We start from the raw sequence: 27,845 nt of genomic DNA, 5'->3' as shown, positions 1-27,845 counted from the left end.
ATGATTACACAATTGTCACACTCTAGGAAATAATTCTGCTATTCAAAGCATAAGGCTAATCAGAATTTTCTCCTTGGAAATAAAAGATTATGGGTAGACAGCATAGAGGAGAACAAGGCTATATTATCTCATGAAGGCAATCAACAAACACTAATCCCTTTAAGTGCTCAGTTTTGAAGTGGAATAGCACTGTGCATGGTATAGAATTAGAAATCAAATATACAGAGTACAAAGGGATCAGTCTGTACTACTAGAGAGGTGGACAAAGTAATTAGATGAATCATTTCATTCTCCAGTTTGCCTTTTTCTGTAAGAAAATGCTCTTGCTGGATTGCTGTTTGCACAGCTCTGTGATTTTCAGTTAATGCTACAAGAGACAGAGTAATTATATTTGGTTTAGAAGTGCTGTTATTATGTCAACACTAATATTTCTGTTACCTAATTATCACTTTGATTCACCCTATATGAACCTTGTTGCTTTTCTTTTCTTTTCTTTTCTTTTCTTTTCTTTTCTTTTCTTTTCTTTTCTTTTCTTTTCTTTTCTTTTCTTTTCTTTTTTCTCTTTTCCTTTTCTTTTCTTTTCTTTTCTTTTCTTTTCTTTTCTTTTCTTTTCTTTTCTTTTCTTTTCTTTTTTCTCTTTTCTTTTCTTTCTTTTTTCTTTTCTTTTCTTCTCTTCTCTTTTCTTTTTTCTTCCTTTCTTTCCTTTCCTTTCCTTTCCTTTCCTTTCCTTTCCTTTCCTTTCCTTTCCTTTCCTTTCCTTTCCTTTCCTTTCCTTTCCTTTCCTTTCCTTTCCTTTCCTTTCCTTTCCTTTCCTTTCCTTTCCTTTCCTTTCCTTTCCTTTCCTTTCCCTTTTTTTCTTTTCTTTCTTCTTTTCAGTTTGGGAAATGGTTTGGCTAATTGTCACAGAAATTTTCTTCACTTGAAAAATGCCCAAGAAAGGCCATCATTGCCACATTAGATTGCACTCAGGAACATGAAGAAGAGATGGCTGGAGATTTTTAGTACATCATCATTCATACAAAGTTTGGTGACCTTTCTCAACAAAGTATCTAAGCCAGCTTGTTTTAATAAATGACCTGGAAAGCAGGGGGTTAATGAATAACGCAGATACAGCACTTCAAAAGTAAGGTCTTCACAGCTCTTGTCTTCAACATATCAAGCTGAATTTTGCCCTAGGAAAATTCTCCTTTCTCTTACAACATTTAAATAAATGTCTTGTATGTCTATTGAAATTTAAACTGTGACTGAAATGCCTCTATACAGACTAACTTTAAGATCATCCATGTGTAACCTCATCTAGGTGTTCCTGCTCTGGCAGGGGGATTGGACTGGGTGATCTTTTGAGGTCCCTTCCAATTCCTAACATTTTGTGATTCTGTGATCACAATCAGCCTCTAGATGGTGGATGTTCTACCTGAATAAGCAAGTTGAAGAAAAAATTGTTTTGCCAGACATGTTCTCACCTTAAGAATCATATGGACAAAATGCTCCTAATACATGGATTGCTGAATAAGGTGGGATTGCCAAGACATTAACACCATCTTAATTTTTTCACTCCTTCACTATGCTGGGTTAATACAATCTAATTCCTCCCCAGATCTACAGTGCTATAATCACCGTTTCAGTAAAATGTTCACAACTACTCAGGTCTGTTATTCAGCCTACAGCTCTTAACAGAATTGTAAAATAGCTCCCAGGGAAGTCTTGCTTTCTAAAAAATAGATCAGGACAATGAGGTTGCAATTGTGTTTGAAAAAAATTGCCAAAAATGTTTATAAGGCCTGGTACGGCCCTAAGGGAGGACAGAGGGTTATCAGCACTTGACTCACAACAGCTACATCATTCAGGTGAAGGCAAGAGTGAGTAGAAATACTTCAGTGTGTCACCAAGAAACAAGCTTCCTTGTGAAATTTATTGCCTATCAAAAGAATGGATTGCAGAATTAACCTGTCACACAGAGAAACACATAACGTGGCCTTGCGGTTTCAGCTCGAGGGCCGTGGTCAGGCTGGAGGTTACTGGCAGCACGGGTGACGCTGGGCTATATGCAGCTTCATGAAATAATCACAGCAGAAATCTCCCAGTTAATTTCTTTTTTTTTTCTTTTGTTTTTTTCATACAGTACAAAAATGCAGGAACTACTGTCTTCAAGATCTTTGTTATAACCCCAGGGCTGGCACTGCTCCCTGAGCAGCGCTGGGCTGTGAGGGCAGAAGGTGGGTGGGTAGTTTCAGGGGATCTGGGCTGCGGGCAGTGGCACCGAAATCACAGAATCACAGAATGTTAGGGATTGGAAGGGACCTCAAAAGATCATCCAGTCCAATCCCCCTGCTGGAGCAGGAACACCTAGATGAGGCTACACAGGAATGTGTCCAGGTGGGTTCTGAATGTCCCCAGAGAAGGAGACTCCACAACCCCTCTGGACAGCCTGTTTCCTTGGGCAGTTCCGTCACCCTCACCGTGAAGAAGTTTCTTCTCAAATTTAAATGGAACCTCCTGTGTTCCAGTTTGTACCCGTTGCCCGTTGTCTTATTATTGATTGTCACCAAGAAGAGCCTGGCTCCATCCTCGTGACGCTCACCCTTTACATATTTATAAACATTAATTAGGTCACCCCTCAGTCTCCTCCAAGCTGAAGAGACCCAGCTCCCTCAGCCTTTCCTCATAAGGGAGATGCTCCACTCCCTTAATCATCTTTGTTGCCCTACGCTGGACTCTCTCCAGCAGTTCCCTGTCCTTCTGGAACTGAGGGGCCCAGAACTGAACACAATATTCCAGATGTGGTCTCACCAGGGCAGAGTAGAGGGGAAGGAGAACCTCTCTCGATCTACTAACCACCTCCCTTCTAATACACCCCAGGATGCCATTTGCCCTCCTGGCCACAAGGGCACAGTGCTGGCTCATGGTCATCCTGCTGTCCACCAGGACCCCCAGGTCCCTTTCCCCTACGCTGCTCTCCTAATAAGTCATTCCCCAACTTATACTGGAACTTGGGGTTGTTCCTGCCCAGATGCAAGACTCCACACTTGCTCTTGTTATATCTCATTAAATTTCTCCCTGCACTGTCCAGGTCTCTGGATGTCAGCACAGCCTTCTGGTGTGTCAGCCACTCCTCCCACTCCTCCCACGGCCTGTGCGTGGGCTCCGAGCGCCGCGGGCCGGCCGGCTGGCTGGGGCCTAGTGGACATGTGATGTATTTCAGCCGCTCCCCCTGGAAGCGCGGGGAGACAGGGGGAATGCCAGCGGCGAACGCTGCCTCCTCCCAGAACCTCCAGCTAATTAGCACTGCTGCGGGAATTGTAAACCTGGGCCTCGAAAGTGCTTTAAAAATAAATGTTGTACTGTCGCTACCCAGTCGCCTGCTCTGGGGCCAGAGCGGGCCGGTCACGGTGCTCGGCCCGAGGGTGATACGGGAAAATGTGTCCGGGCGGGGAGCGGGAGCGCGGGGCCTCAGGCCCCCCCGAACCAGCACTGCCGCCGCTAGATGGCGCCCGCCGCTAGATGGCGCCCGCCGCCAGGCGGAACCGCGGCCGCCGCCCCTGAGCGCGCCGGGCGGGGAGCGGGGAGGGGGTGCCCCTTGGTCGCTTCTTTAACTCGACAAGGGCGGGGGAGGGGTCTCTGCTTGTTTATTTTAGGACTTTGACAAATACCCGGAGGTTTCCGGGCAGGAGGAGTCGCACTGCCCTGGCGCCGCTGGACCGTGTTCCCGGCCCCGCGGCCGGAGGGGTTCGCTGCCCCCAGCCCCGCTCGGGCAGACCCACCGCGGCTGTGCTCGCCCCCGTCGCCTGTCCTGCGTGCGGCACCAAGACTGGCTGGCAGAGTGTGCTTAAGTAATTACGCGGCTAAAAGGAGAACACCATACGATTCACTTGGAATCTCTCTCGAGCACCAAATTGTATTTCTAAATACAATTTGAACGCAAAAGACGTTAAATCATAATATTGCAGAAGCATTTTTAACCTACTTTAAACAACATTTTACACTACAGAGATTTTAAAATCATTTGGGATCCTTTTTTCTCTCAAGCAACACAGACTGAACTTGTGCCTATTTTTCAGTTTACCAGGAGAGAGAGAAGAATTTCCTAAGAATGCAAGAAGCTAGTAGATCTCCTAGTTTATGAGAATGTCCACGGGTAATATTTATCAACTTTCAGTGTTTTTGCTGTCTCGTCCAGAGGGGAATTCTAGCCAGGGAATTTGGGAAGTGTGCTCAGTTTATTTTAGTGTTTGTAATATTTTTGCAAGCTGTGTGCTACTCATAAGAGAAAACAGCAACACCAAAGTGAACCCTAAAGCAGTTGGAGTGAATACAATAGGAGAGAAAAAAGCATCAGCTTGCTTTTGTGACCAAGGTCAAAAAGGAGAAACTGAAGGCAAATAATAGCACAGAAATGTCCCAGAATGTAGTAGTTTTAATTTTCTTAGTATTAAGCTAAGGCTTCAGGGAGCCGATGCAGCCTTTCTGATAGAAGTGATTTAGTGTCAGAAATCTGAGATAAAACTGAGTTTGTGTGGGAGGGAAATAGATGGAGGTTTAACTGAAGAACATTTCTTATAAATTAGGACAACTGAGCAGAACGGCAGCAAGGACCTATTTCTGGTGGTTATGGTTCTGCTGAAATACTGAGTTTTTTCTGTAAAGGCAAAGGAAAAACATTCCAATTAATTAGATTTATTTACAGCAACTGGGTTTGGGATCAAAATAATTGCCTTGAGACCCAAGTGCAGCTGCAACACACATTCCAGATGTGAAATGTAACGATGTGTTGCAGCTGACCTTATTTTCTGATTTTCAACCCAGAATTGGTCAGAACTGGTAAGTGGATAAATTCATACCATCCTTCGAGTTAATCCAGTGCAGAGGTACTATCACATTCCCCAAATAATCAGATGTGTTCTGGGGACAGGCAGGGAAATAGCTTCCTGACATATGACAGGTCACCCAGAGAAAAGTCATTCCCTCGGGTCTGGAATTCAGGGAATTGTGACCCCCTGGGACGTGTATGCTCCAAGATCTTACTTTGGATTGCAGTTTGAAGCTCAACCCAGCAACAAGTTACCACTGCAGACCTCATGTGGCCTACAGGTGAGGGAGTCCCCCAGGAACGCCCCTCCTGGGGAAAGCAGCCAGTGCCCGCTGCCTCCCGCTGCACTTGTGCGGGCAGCGTGCGCTTCACACCTGGTTTTGTTCTCTCAGAGTTCAGACCGTTTTTGTGTTAGCCTACTGAGAGGCATCGTGCCAACATCTTAGTGAAAAACAACAACAACAACCAAAACAAAATAAAAACAAACAAACCCCCAAACCTGTAGAAAAGCTAAGTTTTGACACTTTCCTCAGACACCTAATGAGACCTAATGTTCGCAAGAGCATTGAACAAGCTTTCCCATGACTCTCCCAGCTTCTCTCCAGAAGACAGTGATTACAAGTGGGTATCTGTTTTCCTCAGTAATTTCTACAGGGAGTTGGATATGCTGCACCATGCTTGATGCTTATTCCAAACTAAGACAGTTAGTCAATCTAATCAAGCTGATATGTGTATTGTTTTTAATTTTGCTACGCTTGCCTCAGCATAGCTGGACAGAAATATCGCAAACATGTGATGTACATCCCCAGTCTACTATGATTTTTTTTACCTATCAGAAATGTTTTTCTTTAAGGCTTCAGCTGGCTTAATTCTTCTGAAGTGTCTGATTGAGATATGCTTAATAGGCCAGATTTTTAGAGGCTCAGGTGTCTGATTCCTCAGGAAAGAAAGGCAGACCCTTTGAAAAGCCTTTTTTTTGGAAGAAAAATTCAGTGTATTTTCCATAGGAGGCAGCCTGGGCTTAACGTAGACAGAAGACAAAACCTCCCACAGTTCATTAGGTTAGGGAGAACTGTATGAGAAACTCCAGAGTTAACTGAAATGTACTTTATTTCCTCCTAACTTGTGCTATCAGATGCCAAACTTTCTTATAACAGGAAAGGATTTCTTTTAGCATAGGTCACTGTACTGAGTCTCCCTTCTGTAAAAATTTGAGCAGTAATTAACAAATGGTCCTTCATGAACTAGTCCAAGGTCCCTTCAAGAACTAGTCCAGCTCCCTACATTACCTGCCCAGCTTATGATTTCTCCATTAGTAGAAATGTCAGACAAGTTGGAGATATTCCCTTAGGTGGTTTTAAACATGAGCCTTCTGACAGAATCCCAGGCTGGGTTGTAAGGTATTGTGTAGTGCTAGGCCGTGCACAACAATTCATCCCAAGGCGGACAAGGATGTTATGGGAAGGAATGGCAGTGTTTATCCTTGAATAAACACACTTTTAAATTTGCTCCTAAATGTGTCAGAAACAGCCGTTTTACCTTTCTTTGAGTCTGAACTCTCAAACAAGAACGTACCAGGGACAATACGGGAAACAGCACAAAAAAGGTAGCGCAATGGTAGGAAGTATAGTGTAGTGGGAGAAAACATGCAGTATTATTGTTCCTTTTGAGATATGGTGATTGTCTTGGTATATTCATTTTTCAGCAGTAAATACTGTATCATGTTAACTTTAGAGATAGAATTTAATTAATGCTCTTCATGTAATGCTTTTGCTTGTATAGGTATCGTTTTAGGGCATGTGTATTCAGAACATCAGAATTAGAGACTGTGCCCATCAGTGACATGAGAAAGATGGGACAGTTTCTTTGTGTCTCTGTCTATCTTACATGTGTGCTGTGAGTTTTGTGAATACCTGGTTTTCTCAGCCAAGATATAAAACAAAATTAACATCAGACTAAGAACCTTCACGTCAGTGTACAGTTGGCCCAGCAGCTGGTCACAGTGACTTTGACCGTCAGCAGTAATGCTCAGAGGAAGCACAAAAGAGTATGTGAACAGTAATCTACCCTCCCCTGCTTTCCTGAGTCAGAGCTTGAATTAACACTATGATTTTTTAAATTATTATTATTTTTTTTCACCAGTGGACCTACCCTCCCTGAATTTCTTTAGTGACTTTTTGACTTTATCTGCACTTTTGGCCTACACGGTAGCCTGTGACAATATAATTATGCACTGTGCAAAGAAATACCTGCTCTCTCCTCCTAGTTTGACACCTGGTAATTTCAGTGGGTGCCTTTTAGTTTTTGTGTGGTGCGATACAGTGAATAATCATTACCTTGTCACCTGTTCGGCACTATTCATTGTTTGTAGCCTTCCTCATTTGTCTTTTTCCAACCTGAAGTCTCCTCGTTTGCTTGGTGTTCTCTTATACAGAAACTGTTCACTGCCTTGGTCCATACTCACTGCCTTCATCTCTGCTTTTCAAGTTCTACCCTCCCTGAGGTGAAAGGATGAGACTACATGCAAAGGCTTATCCAGCATGGATGGGGTTTTGTCAAAATAAAACATGAGAATGGATTATAACCTTATTTTGATTTGTTTCTGAAATGGTCTGATAAAATCAAAGGGTTTGAGTCACAAAGTGGCAGAAGTGGTGGTGCTCTCCCTTATATGTAAATCTCAGTTGTCATGATGGCATAAGTCATGTACAGGATGAAATCTGAGCTCAGGTCCTTTCTGCCTGCCTTTGAGAAGGGAACTGAACTAGTGCCTGAGCTACAGGCTGATCTGGAAAAAGTCTGTCTTGCTTTAACTGCTCCGGCTTTGCTCAGAGCTCTTTGAAAGCCACTGGAGTAGGGACTGAACCCCAAGCATTTATCTTCCCAAGCATGTGCCTCTAGGACTCAGGGAAATAGCTACTTGCTCGTGCTCTTCCCTGCATGACCTTGCTATGAAGAGGAAACTGTCAAACACCCTTTATTGCTATCAGTTTATATCCTTGAATAAGTTTGGTCTGATGTCCTCCAGGACACAAGAGTTCAGAATCCTAATGACTCAGGGCTGTTTTATTCAAACAATTGCAGTTGCTAATTACTGAGCTAGTGCTGCATCCTCCTAAGCAGTGCTAGGAACAGCTGTTCAGGAAAACATATTTTTGTGGTAAAACAGTTGTGGTGCCGGCCTTGCTTTGACTACTCAAAAATTTATTTGGAAGTCGGGAAGGAAGCATTGCCGGAGCTCAGCCTGGTTGTCCACACACTCCTACCAGCAGAAGTACTTTCCCTGATGAAAGAAAGGACAGATGTTTCTTAGACAACACTTAGGCAGCAGAGGACCTATCAGCTTGGAACTTTCTTTTCAGCTTGAAAACTAAAGATATTATTTCTGCTGTGTGCAGCTTCTGGCCCAAGCAGCACACGGCTCCTGTGATGTATCTGGCCTCAGCACCAAGCTCTCCCCATCCTTCTCCCTGCTGTTGGCCTCCTCCCCCTGGCTTTTGGAAAGACAGCCACAGAGGTCTCTTACAACGAAGAAGGAAAAACACCTTTTAACCTGTTGCCGAGACAGGCATGTGGCCTGTTTCCACTGTACAAGACTTTTAGTTAGGTGTAATTAGAGGCAGTGTTGTTGACTTCCAGTTGGCTTAATTAGATGTGGATTTGTAGGCAGCTCTCACTCTGGCCAGTGGCTCTTCCTGCCCTGGAAGTATTCAGCAGCAACTCTCAGTGCTGCTTTCTGGCCTCTTTTTGAGCCTGGAAGTTTTCACTAAATGCACATGGTTGATTGCAGTTCACCTCATTAACAAGGAGCTGTTTCTGTGCTAACACCCCTGGATGATCTCTGGTCACTCTAGCCAACATGGGAGATGCTGGATCTTCCAGTTCCACTTGTCCTCACAGAGGCCCTGAAGCAAATACAATTCAGTGTTCACTGCATGAAAAATGGGAGAAAAAATAACTTGTTAGCAGTTCCCGTTCTGCTTCAGGAAAAGGTTTGCATTTGCATTTAAAAGCATAACCTTGTCTGAAAGCACAAGCACCAATGCAGTGTCACAGGTTTTTGGAGGACACAATATTTGACCCATACATGACTCAGGGTTCATGTGCAGTGCAAGAGGAGCTAGCTGGGTTTTTTACATCTCCCTGACACATGCCCTCTGGACACAGTGACTCATCTCTCTGCATCTGCTTTATCATCCCTAACTTGGCAGATGAAGCTAAACAATATTTCAAGGTACATGTAACTCTTATCCTCTCCCAAGAAAATCCCTGGCAAAATATAAAAGTCTAGATGGTGTATAGGTGAGCAGTGTGAGGTGGTGTGAAATCAGTGCTCCGTACAAACACCCAAAAGGCAGTACGCTGAGCTTATGGCAATTGCTTCGTATATCCTCTTCCATTATTGATAAAAGCACAAGCTCTGCCAATCTGGACATTTAAAACATATTCCATCCCACCCAATCCGTTTCAAAGAGTTGTTGAGAAACTGAAATGAGCACTTCAGGGATAAGATTGACAGCTGTGGCAAAATCAAGTTGCCAGCTATCGTGTGCTATTATTTCAGTCTCCAGAAGTATTTCCTCTCATTGCAGGTACATGCTTATGTTCATCCTGGTGAACTCTGAAGTCTGATGTAAATGCTGGTGTGGGTTCCTGCTGTGACCAAAGGGGAAGAGCCATATTTGCAGAACAAGTCAGATAGTAAGTACATGGGTTGAATCGCTCTTTGATAGTGGTTTTAAGAAAGGAAGCCATGCTCCTGATTTAATTGCCCTGGTGAAGTCATGGTCCTGCTGTTGCAGTGAGCCCTGTGCTGAAGCAAGCACTGAAGTATGCACTGAAAGAACCCAGAGCAACCTGACGTTTAAGCAGGAAGAAAAGGAAATAAAGCAGTAACCATTTTAAGATGACAGACTGATTTGCCTACCTAACATGCCAGCATTGAGTGCTGTGTAACAGATAAGGTGAGCAATACAGTACTGCCCAATGTGGAATAAAATTATTCTTGTGGTAATAGCTTATCTCCCAGTTGATATAGTGACATGGAAACAAGCCATGAAAACTTGACACTCAGATGAACCCTAGCGCTGGAGCAAGGGAGGCAGAGAAGAGGTAGAAGGAACAAAGCAGAAGGGAAGCAACATGGCAAGTGGAGGAAAAAAAAGCTTTCCACCTTTCAACAGTGATGAGCCTTTGATTCGGGGTATTTATATGACGAAACCATCCCCCCCGAGATGTCTCTATTTTTTGTCTGTATGAGCTCGTGATAAACACTTACATGAGGGTTTTTTTTTTCCTTAGAGAAACAGAATAAAGAGCAGGATGATTTTTATTGATCCAGAAAGTCAAACTGTAGAGGACATTAAAAAATGTAGTAGGACACAGTTTAAATTCTCCATTGAGAGTATCTTACTCTCCATTTTGTTTTATCTGGATAGATAGGATAGCTCTTTTCCAATATTTTTTGTGAATTTTGCCATTCAGAAAATACAGCAGTTGGGCGAAACTCAGGATATTGCAATGCATGGACAAAAGCTTACCAGGTGGAGAAAAACTGAAATCCTATCCCTTTTTTCCTTAATATTTCCTGGTCTGTTACTTTGGTTTTACCATGGTTATTCTTTCATAGCTGTAACACTAAATATATATATACATATATACATACATATGGTAAGTAGTAGAATGAAGAGTTGTCAGCTACACATTACAGAAGGAAGTAGGTGGTATTTTTTTACCTGACAGTAGTGCATCCATGACTGAAATGCCACATGAGAGAGATGTGGCATCATTATTGTGGAACTTTTAGTTTGTGCACCGAAGCAAATTATACTTAAGGTTGGGAAAGACCTCACATTATCAGTTTAACTGCCAGTTTTAAATAAAATCTAGCTGTGGGGAGGAGTGTTCTGGATCATGAGATCAGGGGCAGCTGTGCTCCTGAAAGCCTCTTTCTCCATCCCTTCAGCCTGGGACTTGTATTTAGCCTTGCAGGTGATTAATTTCTAAAGTGACTAAAAGTCCTGATGTAAATAAGTCGGTGAAAACAGGAGGACAGGAAGACTACTTATATTAAAAGAGAGTGCAGTGAGCCTGGGAAACATTTGTATCACATATAGCCTGATAATAACATTACCTTTGGGATAGCTACATGTACGAGTACTCCTTTACACCAGTAATTCAACTACTGCCTTGCAGCAATGTAATTACCCTGCTTTTTCTTTGAAGGCTGGCTGCAGTTTCAATTCATTTACATTCTAAAGAGATCTAATTTTTTAATAATAAAAAAAAGCCTTCTCCAGGTCTCAGCAGGTCTGGAGATCTCTGCTATGCTGGTGCTGGCCTGAGAATTGTGCGTAAATGTGATATGCCTAAAAAGAGCCAAACAGGCAATTTAAGTCCTCTGTCTGATCCACAGAATCAGAGCACCCTGCTACCGATGGTTGTGCAGACACACACCCAGTCAGATGTGGTTTTGTGGCGGGACAGAACATTCCCAGCATCTCGGATGTACTCAGCCTGCTCTCAGGGATGTTTGTTCTGGTGCTGGTCTTGACTCGATGCTTGGAAATTGGTGGTGGGGAACAGCATCCTGCCATCAGCTGGTAACAAGCTGTGACAGCTGCTGTAGGTTGGAGACAAGAGCTTCATTAGCAGGTTGCTGAACACCTGACACATGAGTTTCTGGCTTTTCCCCTCAGAAACGCCAACAGTGCCAGTAATGAGAACATAAACAACCCAGTGCACTGTGGGTTTAGATGGTGTGCAGCCAAGAAGGCCTGGGCAAGAAACCTGTTTTCTGAATGGATTAGGGAAATACGTTATGCAGGTGCCTGTTCAGCAAAGCCTGCGCTTTCTGGAAGCAGGAAGATCTGTGGAAAAAGTGTAAACATAAAATATGTGGAATGTGAATGTCAGGAGTGCAAAATGGCTGTATACAAAAGCTGTAAAGGTTTCTACCTAACTTGAGCCATACAGAAAATGATGTCTAGTCTAATCTAACTCCTTATCATCCCAGTGTGGAACTCTGTCACCTGGACACGCCCATCCTCCAATCCTTTCCTTCCACCCCCCTCAGTTGTAAAGGGACTGTGGAAGAGTAGATAAGGCTGGCAAGACATTTTTAGATCACTCAGATTGGATGACGTGAATTAGTACTACATCCCAGGAGTCAAATTAGTGCTGTTACGGATACCTTGATTTCTGATATTTCCCAAGATTGCTGTAGCTCTTCCAAGAGATTTCTTGGATGCACGTGGAAGGGGTCCACCAGTGCCCAGATTGCATCAAAATAATTTACACGCAGGCTGCACAGAAAGATGAACTCTCTAGAGACCAGGAAAGTGCTAAAATGCTCCATTTCTTCTAATGTAACATTTCCAGGTGAAAAAATAAGGCATGTCCACTGAGACTTGATAACCTCAGTGACTCAACAGTTTGAGCTGTTCTCACTGCAATCTCTCTGTCCTTTTTAACAAAGATTTCTCACATTTGTGAAGGTGTCACAAGCATGATGTAAAAAGAGACTGTGATATATGATTTTGAATGGTGTCTTTCATTGCCTAAGGACCTTTACAATGGGCCCTCTGTGTCTGCAGTTGTGTTGGAGACAATTTTACCTTAGCAAAATAAGAAAGTAAAATCTAGGCAAGAATGCTGTTTGCGAGTCTGAATTATATTTAGTGCTAACTCCTTGCAGGATCTGTTTCCACTTTGTCAATAACAGATGTGCTGTTTGCAGTGTATGACTGAACAAATCTATTTTCAAACGTCTCCTTGACTGCTTCACAATCTGTTGCATTCCATTGATAGTGGAGTAAGCTGCTCAGTTGGGAGAAGAAATGTGGAAGATGGGAACAAACCTGACTTTATTCATTTGGATAAAAAAGGAAAAAAGAGACTTGAGTTCTTTTTATTTATTCATGAGTAAGTCAAATTAGGAAATCTAGTTTTGTAACTTCTGGCTTCAGGAATGGTGACAGAAATAATAATAAATATTAGCTCTTATTAGTGGAGAACTCTCTATTGATTACTGACTACTTACTTGCATACACTGTTTGTTTAAATTGTACCCATGCCAGAAGTGCCTTTTTAAGCAAGCACATGTGGTCTTTCTCAAAGTCTGAAGGCAACATTTAAAGTTACATACCACAAATACATGCAGCAATTCTCAGAGTAATTATAATAAAACATTTTTTTTAGTCTGAAAATAAAGAAACAGATTTTAAGTTGATAATTAAATGACTCATTGAGCTCAACAAGAACAGCATGCAGCGTTTAGAAAAATGGAAAATATTTTTTGCCTAAAACCTTTAAAATTGAAGAGACAGACAGTGTTAGTTCCAAGGAATAGCTGTGCCTTATCTGACTGGGGTTTAATGACTGTCCTTTCCATGCCACCTTATGTCAGGGTGAAAACCTCTTAAAAGAGCTTTTGGAGAATGATGAAAACTTCTGAAGCACAGCACTGAAAGTGAGCTTCCCAGGGCCTTCCTGGTGAGCACTTTGATAATTCAGTCAAGACAAAAAAAATTATGAAATAGGCTGAAGTTATGGTACTTATCCAAAAATAAACATGAGGGTTTTCCTTTTACTAAGCTTCTGAATTTTAAACCTAACTACTAGTGCTTCACCATTAGCACTAATTTGTGAGGGTGGAGCTTAGAAAGGGGTAGAGTGTTTCCACAAGAGCCCAAAATAAACTGGTATAAATCAATTTTGCTCAATTGCCATTAGCTAAATACATTGGTTAATGCCAGGCAAGGGTGTAGCTAACTTTATTAACCCTATAAATGCAAATACATGTTTGTTCACCTGGGCTCATTCCTGAGGACAGCGTGGGTGTGTCATCGATAGCAGGTGCAGTGTGCCCAGGGCTGGTCTCTGACACAGATCCACTGCTGTGAAACAGGCTATGTCCATGCCATTAAACTCTCTTATCTGCCAAAACTGGGTCAGCTCACACAGTTTGCCTCTTGGGAGAGGTATGCTGATGCTTCAGTTATGGCCAGGCATTCTGCGGAGGAGTGTTCCTTGGCCCTGGCCAGCAGCGTGCCAGTGCTGTCTGAGAATTTAGTTTGTGAGTGGTGCCCTCGCCGTGTCCCCTCAGCTGCGTGCTGGGAAAGAGACCGGACACTGCACGTCCTGCTGCACCTCTGAGGAAAGAACAAGGAGGGAAAGGATGCGGCTCCACCTTGCTCTGGCTCCTTCCAAACATGCAGTTGCTCCTCAGGCTCCCTTCTGACACTTGGTACCACCATGGTCAAAATGTGTGTGGTGGGGTGGCCTTTTCTGTTCAAAATTACTTTTCCTGTCTTCTGTGTTAACAATACACAGCTGTTGATTCTCAGAAGGGTACAATTTGGTCAAACATAGATGTTCTGTGGCCAGCAGAAGACAGTTTTCCCATGCCATGTTTCAGGCTCCTGCTCTAGACCATAAAGGCAACAGGGTTCCTCAGCACATCAACTCAAAGAGAACACCAGACCATTTTTGCCATGCATGAAGTGACTATAAAGAACAGAACCATGAAGCACATACTCAGTTCATTTCTTTTTTTCAACCAGCAGAATTTCAACTAGGAGGAAATAGTGCCTAATACAAGGTTTCGAGCAAATTTAACATAACCATTGATATCAAAACTACCAACAACTGTTTACAAATACATTGTGGGACAGGAGAGGCCTTTAGGTCATTTAGTGTGACTTCCCATGTGTCACAGACAATTAAGGATACCCTATATTCAAGTGATAATAGTTTCTTCAGGAACACAGATTTTGTTTTCCACTAAAGGCTGTGTTTGACAAAGCATGCAAACTTGATTTGGAAATCCCAAATGATGAAGAGTAAACCTTTTCATCTGGTAGATTGTTTCAATGGTTAATCACCTGCTTTTTCAAGCACAGTTCTATGGTTGATCTACCTCCCTGCCTCCCTCCCTCCATCTCTCCCCTGCTTCATCCCTGCTTTTCTCTCTTCCCTTTGCCCTTCTTTTTCCCTTCCTTACTTTCTTTCACCACTGGTTCTTGACAGTTTTTTCACTGCTGGAATTAAAAACTGTGTTACTACTCAGTAGTTTCTTCATTTGAAAGTACTTACCTAGCCACTATTTGGTCTTCCTTTTGGTGAGCTTAAAGAGGCTGGGCTTGTTATCTTTGTCACTCCAGCTCTCCAAAAATGTAGTTGCTTTATCTTCTCCAGTTTGTTAACATTCTTTTTTTAAAAATAGTCCCCAAACCACACATAGTATTTCAATCTTCACTCACCGACACCTACAGCACTTAATCAGTTTACTAATCCTCTTTCACCTCCGCTTAGCTAATGTATTAACCTTGGTTTTGTTGCTACAGTTTTGGTGTACCATACCCTCAGTCTTTTCCTGCATCCTTTCTCCTATTCAGTAAGTGTAGCCTTCCCTTCACCCTTCTAAAAAGGAAGAATATCCTTTGGCTATCCCAGCTTCTCTGAATGGGCTCAGATAACCATACCATCAGAGGGTTTTGTCTGCTCTGTTCTCCATTACTGCTTATCACTTTTTCAGTCTTCGTCACTGGAATTACGATTTACTCCTTGATCACTTATGAAAATAGTGAAAGTCCTGATTAGTGAAGTTTTCCCACAGTCACTGATGATAGTCTATTTGCAATGATGCTTTCCACAAATAGAGTCAACTTTCTATCTTATTGCATTTATGTTATACAGCGCCAGTTTTTACATCAGTGTGATATTGTATTAATTCAATAGATCTATAAAAGTCAAGGATAACTGTGGAGCTATGACACACTTAATCAAAGTTGTAATATTAGAAGTAATTTTAGAAGTAATTCAGGTTTATTTGACAACAGCTGTTTCCCTAAAACCATGTTGACGAGGGTTTATTACATTCCTATCCTCTTAATGTTAAAGTTGAACAACCAAAAAATGGTATTTACTGATTCAACAAGGAGGGTAAAAGAAAGAAGTTCACAGAATGGGGTAAGTGGATGCTCATGGTACAGGACTGAGGGCAAGATGGCACTGATGGCTTAGTATAGGGAAACATAACAATACTTCTTTAGCAACTCCTGTTCTGGTTCTTTTTGCTGCTTACAAGGACTTACGTCTCCACATCACTTAAAGACAGTGAGAGTATAGTGATGAGAGGTTTCTATTCCAAGTCTCCAAAATAATAACAATAAAAAACAAAGCAGACTCAAGCCATTATCTAAAATTGTTCATACAAGTAAAGAAAGGGTTAAAGAAAAAGATACTAGATTAGCAAAACCCAAGATTTTTATTGTTATCCCCCAAAGGCTGTGTTTGATAACTAAGACAAATGTGAAATTGGGAATTAATGAAGAAAATTTTATGTGCTGCATGCTGGGTTTAATAATGAAGCATGGCTGGCTGGGCCTCTCCATGTTTGTGGGGCTGCAAATATCAATGACAGGAGAGCAGATGGACTGAAGGGAGTAAGCTTTGCTGTGATGACTGCCACTTTCCCACCTCTGGGGTTGTGGGACCCACCATGACCACCCTGAGGCCCAGAGGTGTCACCCGCTCAGCCAGCCAGCCCCTGGCTAGGTCAAATCCAATGTGTCTTTCCTGAATATCCCCTTTTCAACTTCCCTTTCTTCTTTCTTCTTTCTTCTTTTTTTTTTTTTTTTTATCTGATTGTTTATGCCTTCTTTTTAATGGAAGTCTGATTCAGCTGACTAAGCTTGAATCCTTTGCAATGTTATTCTAAGCCTATGGCCAAAAAGGCAACTAAAAGAAAAACTTTAAACAACCTGATGCTTGTACACATCTGTAACTGATAAGGATATGCAGGCATCTGTCATTCTTCAGCAGAGAGTTACACCAGAAACACAGGATGCTTTTGTTATCCCTTGCTTTTATGTGACTTTCTCTAATTTGTGTTCAGGAAAGCCAGATCAGACTCCAGCAGATAAAAAGCAAAATGCCCCCCAGCTCATGTCTGAGTCTTTCTACCCTTCCCCTTCTCTTTCCCTTACCCCTTTTTGACTCTCCCCACCATCTCCTGACAATGACTCTTATCTTTATCACCATCTCAAGTGTTGCCAAATGGAGAAAGAGATGGTGCCTTATATAATTTTTCTGAAGTAAAAAGAAAGGGTAAAAGGGGTGATTGTCAAATGAAAGCCTCCATTGATGCTTTTAAGTGCTCACCTGTGTGGTTGGTTTTGTTTATTTTATCCTCAGTTTAAAAGTTTTGATGGCACTATTCTGCCATAGGAAAAAGTCCTCAAGAAATCTCTGCACTTCAAACTTCACACAACATCTATTTTTTATCTCTATGCAGATACAGGTTCATTTAGTACATTCGTATTCTGGACTAGCTAATACTCAGGAAATGAACGTGGTTTATTTATAGTGAGAGACTCTCTGGCTTGTTACCTGAGAGGCTGAAATACTTCTTCACAAATCACAGAATCCTAGAATAGTTTGCATTGGAAGGGACCTTCAAAGATCATCTAGTCCAAGGACAGGGACGTCTTTCACCAGGTCAGGTTGCCTGACCATCCAGCCTGACTTTGAACACTTCCAGGGATGGGGCATCCACAACTTTCCTGGGTAGCCTGTTGCAGTGCCTCATCACACTTATCAAAAAAATTAGTTTTGTTCAGAAGTTTAGTAAATTCTCTTCTCCTGCACAACAACCTGTGTCATGTAGGACTTCTTGGTCTTCCAAATACCACAGTTAGCCTTCAGCTAACTACTGTGGAGTGCAGCTCCCTCAGGGCCAGATCATCTTTTCCCTTTCATGTGCAGTAAGCTGGAGAACTTGATAGAAGAAAAAGACATCTGCACAAAACTACGTAAAAAATCATGGAAATGTGAGAAAGTTCCTTTCTGAGTAGGATATTGCTGATGGGCCCCTGGTTCTGTGTAAGGTCAAAGTCAAGGAAAAGGTGCCAGTCTAAAGGCTTCACACTCCTCCTTCAATCAATCAGCAAGGTTTAAAATTATCTACTAGGAAGGCCTCTCCTTCTCCACTCCAGTCTGGTCATATCCCTCTCTAAAGGAGGAGAGGAGAGGAGACACCACCACTCTAAGAACCACACACTGGGATCATCACATAGCTTCTTCATGGGTATAGTTATGGTTCACTGTGTACATGAAAACACAGCAAATACATGACTCTCAGTCCAGCACTCTTGTACTGTCAGGCAGTTTTCTTTCTCTTTGACTATTTTCTAATGTGGAACATTGAAACCACAATTGTCTGCCAACCTCTAAGGTACCACAGTTTGAAGGCAAACAATGAAAGTGCTTCTGGGTGTAACCATGTTGTACAATGGCACATACAGCTTTGGCTAGGCTGTATTTCACAGTCTGTTGCCAGAGCAAGCCCAGCACCAAAAGCAGCATACCTAGCTCAGAGCAGTAATGAGAGAAGGTAATGCTGAGAAGTAGGACAGGATGGGTTGGGCATGGTGCTATGCTGCATGCAGGTTCAAACTAGTGCCACCACCATAGGGACATCTGGCTGTACTCAAATGAATAACGTGTCTTCAGATCCTAGGCCACACAAGCGCCCATCCTAGGGGTCCTTTGTAACAGTTCAGAGTAGTAGGTAATAGAAGAACTATTTTGCTAGGCCTCAAAGAAAAGGAGATGTCACAAATAGTTGCAGCACACTTAAAACAGTTTGTTGAAGACAACCCAGCACCTACCACATCTCTTCAATTCGTATTTCTGCTAGGCAAATATAAAAGCCAAGTGTCTCTTAGAGGAACTTACCACTGACTATGTTTAAAACCTCCTGAATCCCACAGCTGCACGGTTTCCCACGTGTGTCTCCCAAGCAGGCTGTTCTTCATGGTGTTCCCTGGGCATGTCGTTCTGGATCCCTCTGACCTGTTTCTCCTGGCTTGCTGGGCTGTAGCTTGCCCAGTGCTGGAGAGTAACTTTGTGGGGTAGGAGGTTCTCTTAAAAGCTCTGTTCTTGCCTTGTGCTGGCTAAGGAAGAAGACTCTTTAGAACTTCATTTTTATTGACTTTTGTATATAGAACATATAACAAAGGCAAAGCATTTCACTTTACGTATTCTGTATTGTTTCATTACAGTCTTAATTTTTTTTATTTATTTGTTATATTCCTTTTTTTTTTTTTTCTTTCATCCACTTGCATCTGTGTGTGGGTGACTGCCATTCAAGGTGGGCCTTTTGCTCTTTAAAGGACATCAGAAATCCACCAGGGCCAAATAACCCTGAATCTGCTCTGCACAGATCATGAAAACAGGGAGTATCTGGCAACTAACTCCAAGTTCATGTTCTTGATAAGCTTGTCCTTTAGGTTTAATTGGTATATCAGAGGAACATGAAGGCCAGAGTCAACCAGTAGCCAGCCTTTGGACTTACTTAACCTCCCTAACCATGTGTGAAACCACTATTGTGATATCAAAGTCTCATTAAATATTAAATATAGAGCATGCCAGAAGTGACTTTGCAGTTAATAAAAATGTTCATCAATTTAAATAATAAGACTGTAGTCTCATTACAGCTGTATTGCATGAAACATTATTTGTAGAGAAGAGTTCTTAATCATCTACTTCAATATAATTTATAGGGAAACCAGCTTTAGCGAGTGAGTTAATTTCAAAGAATAACATGTTTGGTCTTGGATTATTCTTTCACAGCTGAAAAGAAAATCAAAGTGTTTTGAAAATGATTCTGAAATAACAGAAAATTATAAACAACGTAGAGTGAATGACTTGTAACTGCCCCTTTGCAGAAGAGAGGAAAACAGAGAACTCACAAAACAGATCCTGCCTCCAGTAAGAGAAACTGATGTACAGACACCCTCCCCCCACAACAGAGGAATCCAACACCAAAACCTTTGGGAACAAAATCTCTGAGACACTTTCAGACCTTCCAGATGGAAGTTTTTACCCTTTTACCCAAAGATCCTTTCACGCAAGAGACAGTGTTGACATCATTGCTAATGAGCGATGGCAAATATCTTTTTAACTCTCTCTGTGGTCTTCTTTGCTATTGTAAATAATATGCCAAAGAACAGCGGAAATAAAGTCTTTGATGCTGTTACTGACTGGGAGGGGGGGGTTTCAGATGACTGATGTAACATGTTAGTAACAGATATTTTTACATTAACATGTATAGATTTATAGACTTAAAAAGGAATCTTTTGATTTTCTAAACAGTGCCAGGGAGTGCCATACAAACAAAATGATGTGTCCTTCTGGCCACAAGCTCATCCTGGGAGTCCACGGAACAGGCGTTTGCCCGTGGCTGCTGCCTGTTGTCCTCCTGCTGTGCCCCACTATGAAGAGCCCGTCTCTGTGTTCCTGATGGCTTGTTAAGCACTGAGGGCTGCTGTTGGGTGTGCCTGAAGCCAGGCTGGACAAGCCCATCTCCCCCTGTCTCCCCTTCCAGGGCACATGCTCCAGCGCCCAACCCAACCATGGCCCTACCCTGAACGTGTTCCAGTTGATCGATACCTTTCTTGTACTGACTGGGACAGACATACCAGATACAGTACTCTACATGAGGTCCAACAACTTCTTAGTAGAGAGAGATAATTCCTTCCTGAAGCCCTTTCCAACCTGAATTATCCCATAATCCTGTGAAATGGGTGGTGCCTACTAGGTCCAAGAGGCATAAGGTAATAAGGGTGCAGGAGGTAAATAGACTTTGCGTGAGAGTAGGTGAGCTATGTAGGGTGATTGGGTGGTGTGAAGAAGAGACGATGGATGTTACAGGTTAGAAGCTGTCGAGGAAACAAGGGAGAACTCACAGTAAATAATGCTAGAAAAACTCACCTCCGAAAGTTCAGTGAAAGAGTCCAGAGTTTTTCTGGAAATCGTGGCAATCTTCTGCAAATGGAGCTGATGAAGTGATTAACATCAGAAGAAAATTCCAGAAACAGAACATGGTGATTTTAGGGTATAAGATAGTGCAGGAACTTGTGCTCACTTAAGGTCTCTTTTCTGTTATTATTGGTTTCAAATGCAAACACTCGGAGGAAGAAATAGATACAAGAGCACCTGCAGGCTTCTTGGTTTATGGGCATGCTTTAGTGTGTCAGTCCCTGGCAAAAGCTTTTGCTCTTCTCCTGGCTGAGAAGGAAACTTGAGAAAGCAACATGAGGGCAACAGTGAAACCATTCTGCTCCTCTGAGCTGGAGACCAGACTTGTCACCACCACATTGGGCTGCATCCTGAGCCTCAGGATGCTTTGTGCTTTCTTAAAGCTCCAGTTGCTGGAACTGAGAAGTGAGGCCTTTGGTTTTAGAGAACACCTAGAAAAGATGGAGGCCATTGCAAGGTTTAGGGTGCAGGAGTAAATGCTGCCAACCCTCTGTTTCACACTTTTCTCTTTCCTTTTTATCCCCCAGTCCCAGGAGTAGCGGATCAAACTGGCCACCCTAACAGCATTTGTACCTCCTGGGACACTGATGGTTGAATACAATGTTCAGGCAAACCTGTTTTGAACGTGGGAGATGGCGTCTCTGGGTTTAACTCTCTTTACCTGCTGATAGTGAGGAGCTGTGGACACACATCTGTGCTAGGGCGGATGATGGAGGAGGCAGGAGCTGGGCTGTTGGGCACTAGTGGCAGTCCAGTGCCCAGATGCCCTTCTCCTGTCCGGTCTTATGGAGTTCTCTGCCAGAGAAAGAGAAGGAGGTTTTTGCTTTCACCACAGCCATGACATAGGACTGGAGGAAATAGCTACCAGAGGTTGTCTTCTCTCATGTCACTGGCTTGATGCACCAACATGGTGACCTATAAAGATGGTACAAAGGAGTGAGTGTGAGGTGCACTGAGAAACAGGGATGGGACACCTGAGATGCCCCACAGAGACAGTGGCTTGGTAGGTGTGTGACTGGACAAAATTATCCTCTTGTAGTAAGTCATCCCTGAGGGGACAAGATGAGAAATGTGATGTGCCCCAGCTCTGAAGGGTCTTTAGTGCAGCAAGCTCCTCATACTGATTCCAATGACGAACGTGTGTGACTTGAGGTGTACAAAATCTGCTTCAAAAATTCATGTTTCCTTTTTCCTCCTGCCCCCAGTAGCTCTGTGTGCTGTTTGAAAAATTATTCACCTCTCTCTGAGACCACTTTATATTCAAACAGCTAAACTATTGTTTTAACCAATGTTTTGTTGAAAGATTCCCCCTGGCCTTGCCACCCACCTTTTCTGCCATGCCTTGCGCATACATTTATGTGCCACATCAAAGAGCACAGCCAAAAGGTTTTGAGATTATTATTGTCAAACTGGCAAACTTTAGATCAGCATGAAAGTCAGGCCAGGAAGCGAAATCCTGGGTGTGCGGATCGTGACCCGTCCTGGGCAGCCCCTGCATGGGGTGGCTGCTGCTTCACGCGCTGCGCAGCAGCCCCGGCCAGCCGCACCAACGCTGTGCTGGGAGTTTTGGCTGGTTTGGGCTATATTGCTGGTACTTGTAAATAGATGGTTAGGAAATTTTTGTATTCTAAACAGCGACAGCTGGAGACAGAAAGACTGTCATGGGAGTATGGTTGAGAATTAGTGTAAAAAAGCTATGATCACCCAAAGGAAAAATTATACTTTCTTACTCTCCAGTGTAGTTAGGAATGGATAGGGTTTATGTTGATCACAAATGTTGACAGACTTTACCATCTTTCCTGCAATAACATAAAGTCTACTTTTGCTTCTGGAACCTATTCTAGATACATGACTTGGAGGTTAAATTTTAACTAAGCTTTTTCATGATATATAATAGCTGTTCTCTTTCTCATTTATGTCTTGGATAACTGTTGATAAATGTTCACATTTGCAGTAAAATTCAGAGGCAAAGAGGATTTCATCTTGGTTTTACAGTGACCATATCTGATCAGGGACTATTAATATTGATCATCACAATCTAATTCAAAACAGAGAGCAAAACTCAGCAATGATAAAGCCTTGGGCAAAATTGTCATAATTTACTGTTATAGGGAAAAGTTTATGGTTAGCTGCTTGGATTAAAAATCCCTGAGAGTTTTCCACAGGAAAGCTTTATTAAAGACATGCTGTGTTAAATATAGTTATACAACACTCCCTGCTCACATATATGCTTACATATATATTTATGTATCTGTAAAATCAAATTTCCTTGCCCATGTTAAATGACATTTTAGATTATTTAAAGGGGGAAAAATCTTTAAAATACTGTATAATTCTTTGTATGAGTTGTATTGCTTTTTTCTAACATCTTATATTTCATTCTGGAACCAGCCCAGGGGTGTCCAGTCTGGTTAAACGTCAGCTTAGTGAAGAGAACAGGGCAGCCATGGCCTGGGGACTGTGGTGGGGCTGCAGATGTGGCCAGAGGTGAGCTGCCCCTGTCCTCAGGTGGCACTGAACTCTGTGCCACAGGTCCCACCCCCTGGGAGTACACGTCACCTATGTATGTATGTCCACACCAATGAGGACATCTTAGGCAACTGCAGATGCTGCCCACGATTATTGGATGGGTCAGACCACATGCTCAGAAACACTAAAAACCCAGACTCACCTCTCGCCTTCGTAGATGCTGAAAGCCCATAGTTTTCAGTCTGCGTCTTGGGCAGACTTCTTTAATAAATTCCTCAACAAATATCAGGAGTTTTTCTTTGAGTGATAGATTTTCAAGGCCAGGTTGGATGGGGCTTTGAGTAACCTGCTCTAGTGGAAGGTGTCCCTGCCCATGGCATGGGGGTAGGAACCAGATGATCTTTAAGGTCCCTTCCAACCCAAACCATTCTATAATTCTATGATTTTGAACACAGATAACCCTTGCCAGGCAGCTTTTTATTGTCCCAACCTTGCATATGTTTTTTTTTTTTTTTCTCTACAAAGCCCTGGAATATTGTCAGCTTGGAGATCACCATTTAACTGGATCAATTTTCGTTTTTCTGTACGTGGGGCGCTGCCAGCAAGTTAGAGTTGGGGGCCAAAGATCTTGAACCTTAAGTTTTATTCCCAGCCGTGCCATTAACTTGTTGTGTAACATTAGGTGAGTGGGCTTTGGGGGGTTTGCTGTTTGTTTGTTTGTTTTTAATTGCATCAACAGAAACAGGATGCCACCTCACAGGGCTTAATTAACATTTGTAAAACATTTCAGTGATTTTGGGTGAAGACAGGAATGATCCCACACGGTAATCACCACATCTAATGACCAGGCCCAGGGTGCACCAGCCCTCCCTTTGCAGAGCTGGGACAGGGACAAGGGTACCGACCTGACGTGTGATCTGCTTGGCTCCCTTCTCTCCCCACTGTAGCCACCTGCATCAACCTCCAGTTTCCTCTCTCATGCTGATCATGTTAAAGCACTAACTGTATTGATTTTAGAGCAAATGTAATTGATTTTCATCACCTGGAGATTGCAGGAGAGCTCTGGAGTCCATTTAAATAGCTGGGCACCTCACATACTCTTTGGTGGATCCAGGGTCAGCAGGAGCAACATTTACAGCATAGTAATAGCCAGATCAGTGTTCCAACTATATTAATACTTAAGACCATGTTGAAAAGATAAGGGAATGCAGATGGACCTGATTCGATCCATTCACCAGATGCTTCATTGCTTAGCAATTTGGGCCCATTTATTTTCTCATTACAGGTATGGGTGACATGGCTGACAGACAGACACAAGCAAGATCGTTCTTGAGTATCATAATGTCCACATTCACACAATCGAATTTGGCTTCTTCCCTCTCTTGAACAATAAATGGTGGTGGAAAACATTGTGTTGCTAGTTATGTGAAATGTTTTAAATGAACTTTAAAGAAAAAAACAGTCTGGTTTACCATGCAATCAAACTGTTTCTTAGCCTAATGAATAGTGTCTAAAACTGCACTGTGTCACATTCTTGGATCTTAGATCCAAGCAAAATGCCCTCTAGTACTAATGAGAACAGAAGTCAATCCCATTTGCAACAATAAAATATGCAGGCTTGTAAGGCTAAAATTTCCTTAGTAAAGGAATTTCCTTTTGTAAAAAAACAAAAACAAAAACAAAAAACAAGAAACAAAAAACAAGCAACAAGCAACTCATTAAAAGAAACAAAAAACAAGCAAAAAGAATCAGGGAGAAGTGCCACTGAGAATTTAAAGTATCTGTATTTGTTATCAAGAACTGATACGTAATTTTTTGTGCATATAGATAGCCCATAACAGAGCCCAACTATACACTGCTGGAATAAAAGATCTATTTACATCAGCCTCTGTGAAGAAACTTGTAAACAGAGAAGAGTCACTGTGAAGATTGGGGGAAAAAAAAAGCAACTATGAAATTTAGCTCTTGTGGTGCGTAATGTGGCTGTGAATGTGACTTAGCTCTGTGGTGCAGCCTGTCAGCAATGAAGCCAAACGGTTCTCAAAGCTGTAAGGAAAAATAAAAAGGGGACAGGAAACTTACATTTCCTTAAAATTTTAACATGTGCCTTTTCAACATTTCTGCAGGAGCACCACAATGGTCAGAGCTATAGAAGTACAGGTATTTCACAAATGATCCATTTATGCACTACAGAATTTCAGCTGTTGACGTACGGACCAGTGTTTCTCAGAGTTGCTGGTAACTCTAAAGAGTAGGTGTGAACTGGGTTGTTTCCAAGATGTTTTTTAGATTGTCTTTATACCTCCAGAGTTAATTTTGACCTTTGAGATTTCTTTATTCATCTTAGCATTGTTCTGACTTTCTATACTCTGAACCAGGATTTCAACAAGCTGTATTTAATTTAGCTGCTCCTAACAATTACCCTTGTAAGCCACTCCTGTCTCCAGACCTATACCCAGGAGCTGAGGGCACCATGAGGGGTGCCTGGGCACAGCAGTGACTCTTGGTGCCAGCTCTGCTGCTGCAGCACTGGACGTAGATCAATGGACCATGCTTGACCAAGGTCTGCTTATTGTGCCACATGCATGGCCAGCCCCAGAGGTGCACTTTTGCTGTTTGAGTGCTGGAGCAGACTCGGGTGAGCAATGCTGCCTGCACCATGCCCCAGTGCACTTCATGTCAGGTTCAGATCCTTGGCGATGGAAAGAGGATGGAGATCTTGGAGGCATCTTCCCAGTTTGCCACCTACTAGTCAGCCTGCCTTTTGGCTTCCTGCATGCCAGCAAGGCAGAAAATGGTTGAGTTCATAGTGGTCCCAACTGGGCAGAGCAGTAACCTGGGGGTTACTCTTGCAGCAGCCGTTGCTCAGAGCTGTTCTTTCTAGTCTTGAGGGCGAAATGCCTATGGGGGCAGCCATCTCCTCCCTCAAAGCTTGACAAGGCTGCAGCCCTGCTGGCCATCCTGCAGCTCGCCCCCCAGCAGCACTTGGGTGCAGACCCACAAAGAGAAATTGCTTAAAAGTTTAAAATGAATAATTCAGCACTCCTTTGATTTGTGAGTTTTAACTACTGAAGAATGTGTGTCCTGCCACATTGCATCAACCTTGAAATGAAGTACAAATGGATGTGATTCAGACACTAAATATTTAAAGTCAGAATCTAATCTTAGATACATTGTGTATGCTGTCATCTCAAAAAAGCAATAGAGACAATGGTGGACAGCGCAGATTGAAATTAAATTCATGCTCTGTATTAAAAAACTTGCCCTGCTAATCCACATGAATGATTAACCACAAAGAAACTTAAGTCTGTGAGTTACAGCTGTGTTCACTGCACTAAGACAGTGTTGTCGCGGTCTTAGTTAGCTTCAGTAAAGAATTGTCCAAAACCATCTCCTAGGGAAAGGACATCACCTCCCCTTTATCCTCTCTTCTCTCAGAGATGCAGCTAAACAATTAGCATTTTCCAGTTAAATGGCAAACAAAGAGTTTCTAATCTTCCTTTTGCTGGAAAGAAAGATAAAATCACAACCGCAACCTAAATCAAAAGCCGTAATAGCACTTGGGCAGTTACAGGCTCTTACTATAGATAGCCAGGTCAAAGTAATCAGCATACGAATCTTCACACCCAGTGAGCAAAAACATAACTCGACACAACTCTCTACTGAATATTATTGTAATAGGGGTAAGTGCACCAGGGTATGACCCTATTAAATACCAAACCTGTAGCTCCAAAATAGCACAAAACCCAGATGGATGATCTCATCCTGCGCAGTATGTGCCAGAATACAAATACAGGCTTGCAAGTGCTTCAAGTGCACACAGAAAGCAAGATAAGACCGTGTTAAAAATAAAGGATAGAACATATGTTGATGTCTGAGCAGAATGAAGGATGTTAGACCTGCTGCTGCTGAAACCGCTGGTGATCTTTCTGTTCTCTTAGCTGGATTTTAAGGCCTCATTGTGGGCCTTCTGGATATCATAACCATATAGCAGCCTCACGAGACAAGCCTCAGTTCCCTAAAAGCAGCAATGAGGTTAATACCCACATCAAGCAAAAAAGATGTGGGTATTTATCCTCATGTCAAGGTTAAGTGTTGTTGATGTCTGTGTTGCTTTCTAGTTTGGGGCTAGCATAGTGCAGCTGCCAGTCTAGGGTAGAGGGTGCTACACAGTTTAGGTAGAGCTTAGATCAACTTGGGCCATTTGTACATCAGATGGGAATAGCATGGTACGTAATCAGCAGGTTTTTATTAACAAAACAAACATGACTTAGTTTAGACAGATGGAAATGTTTTGTATTTCAGTAAGGCGGACAGTCTAGCATAAAAAATCCACTTCTATCGTTTTCCAGTGAGCTGAGCCTGGGAGGGCCTGAGTGCCCATGGGGCATTTTGAGGATGAAAAGTGCATGACTAATCCAGACAGCAATTGTTTCCTTCCTTGGGCTTTCAGAGGAATGTAGCATTGTGGTCCAGCAAGTGCCACTGAAACACAAGGTGAAAACCCACACAATCACATGAAGGAGGACAAGGAAACCAGCCAGACCCACAGTAATAAAATTCCAAATAACATCCTGGAGGCAGTTTTAGAATTGTGAGCATTGCCATGGACCCAGATGCAGCTGCAGGAAACATGGATTTCAGTTTGTTTTATATTCCATGGATTGGCATCCAGGCTCTGCAACTAGCAAGTATGATCTCTTACTGAATAGGAGCATAGCCACAGGAGAGGAAAGATTAAGGG

The sequence above is a fragment of the Patagioenas fasciata genome, chromosome 1 (genome assembly GCF_037038585.1).
Source record: "Patagioenas fasciata isolate bPatFas1 chromosome 1, bPatFas1.hap1, whole genome shotgun sequence".
Lineage (NCBI taxonomy): Eukaryota > Metazoa > Chordata > Aves > Columbiformes > Columbidae > Patagioenas > Patagioenas fasciata.
Note: the sequence above shows the minus strand (reverse complement) of the source record.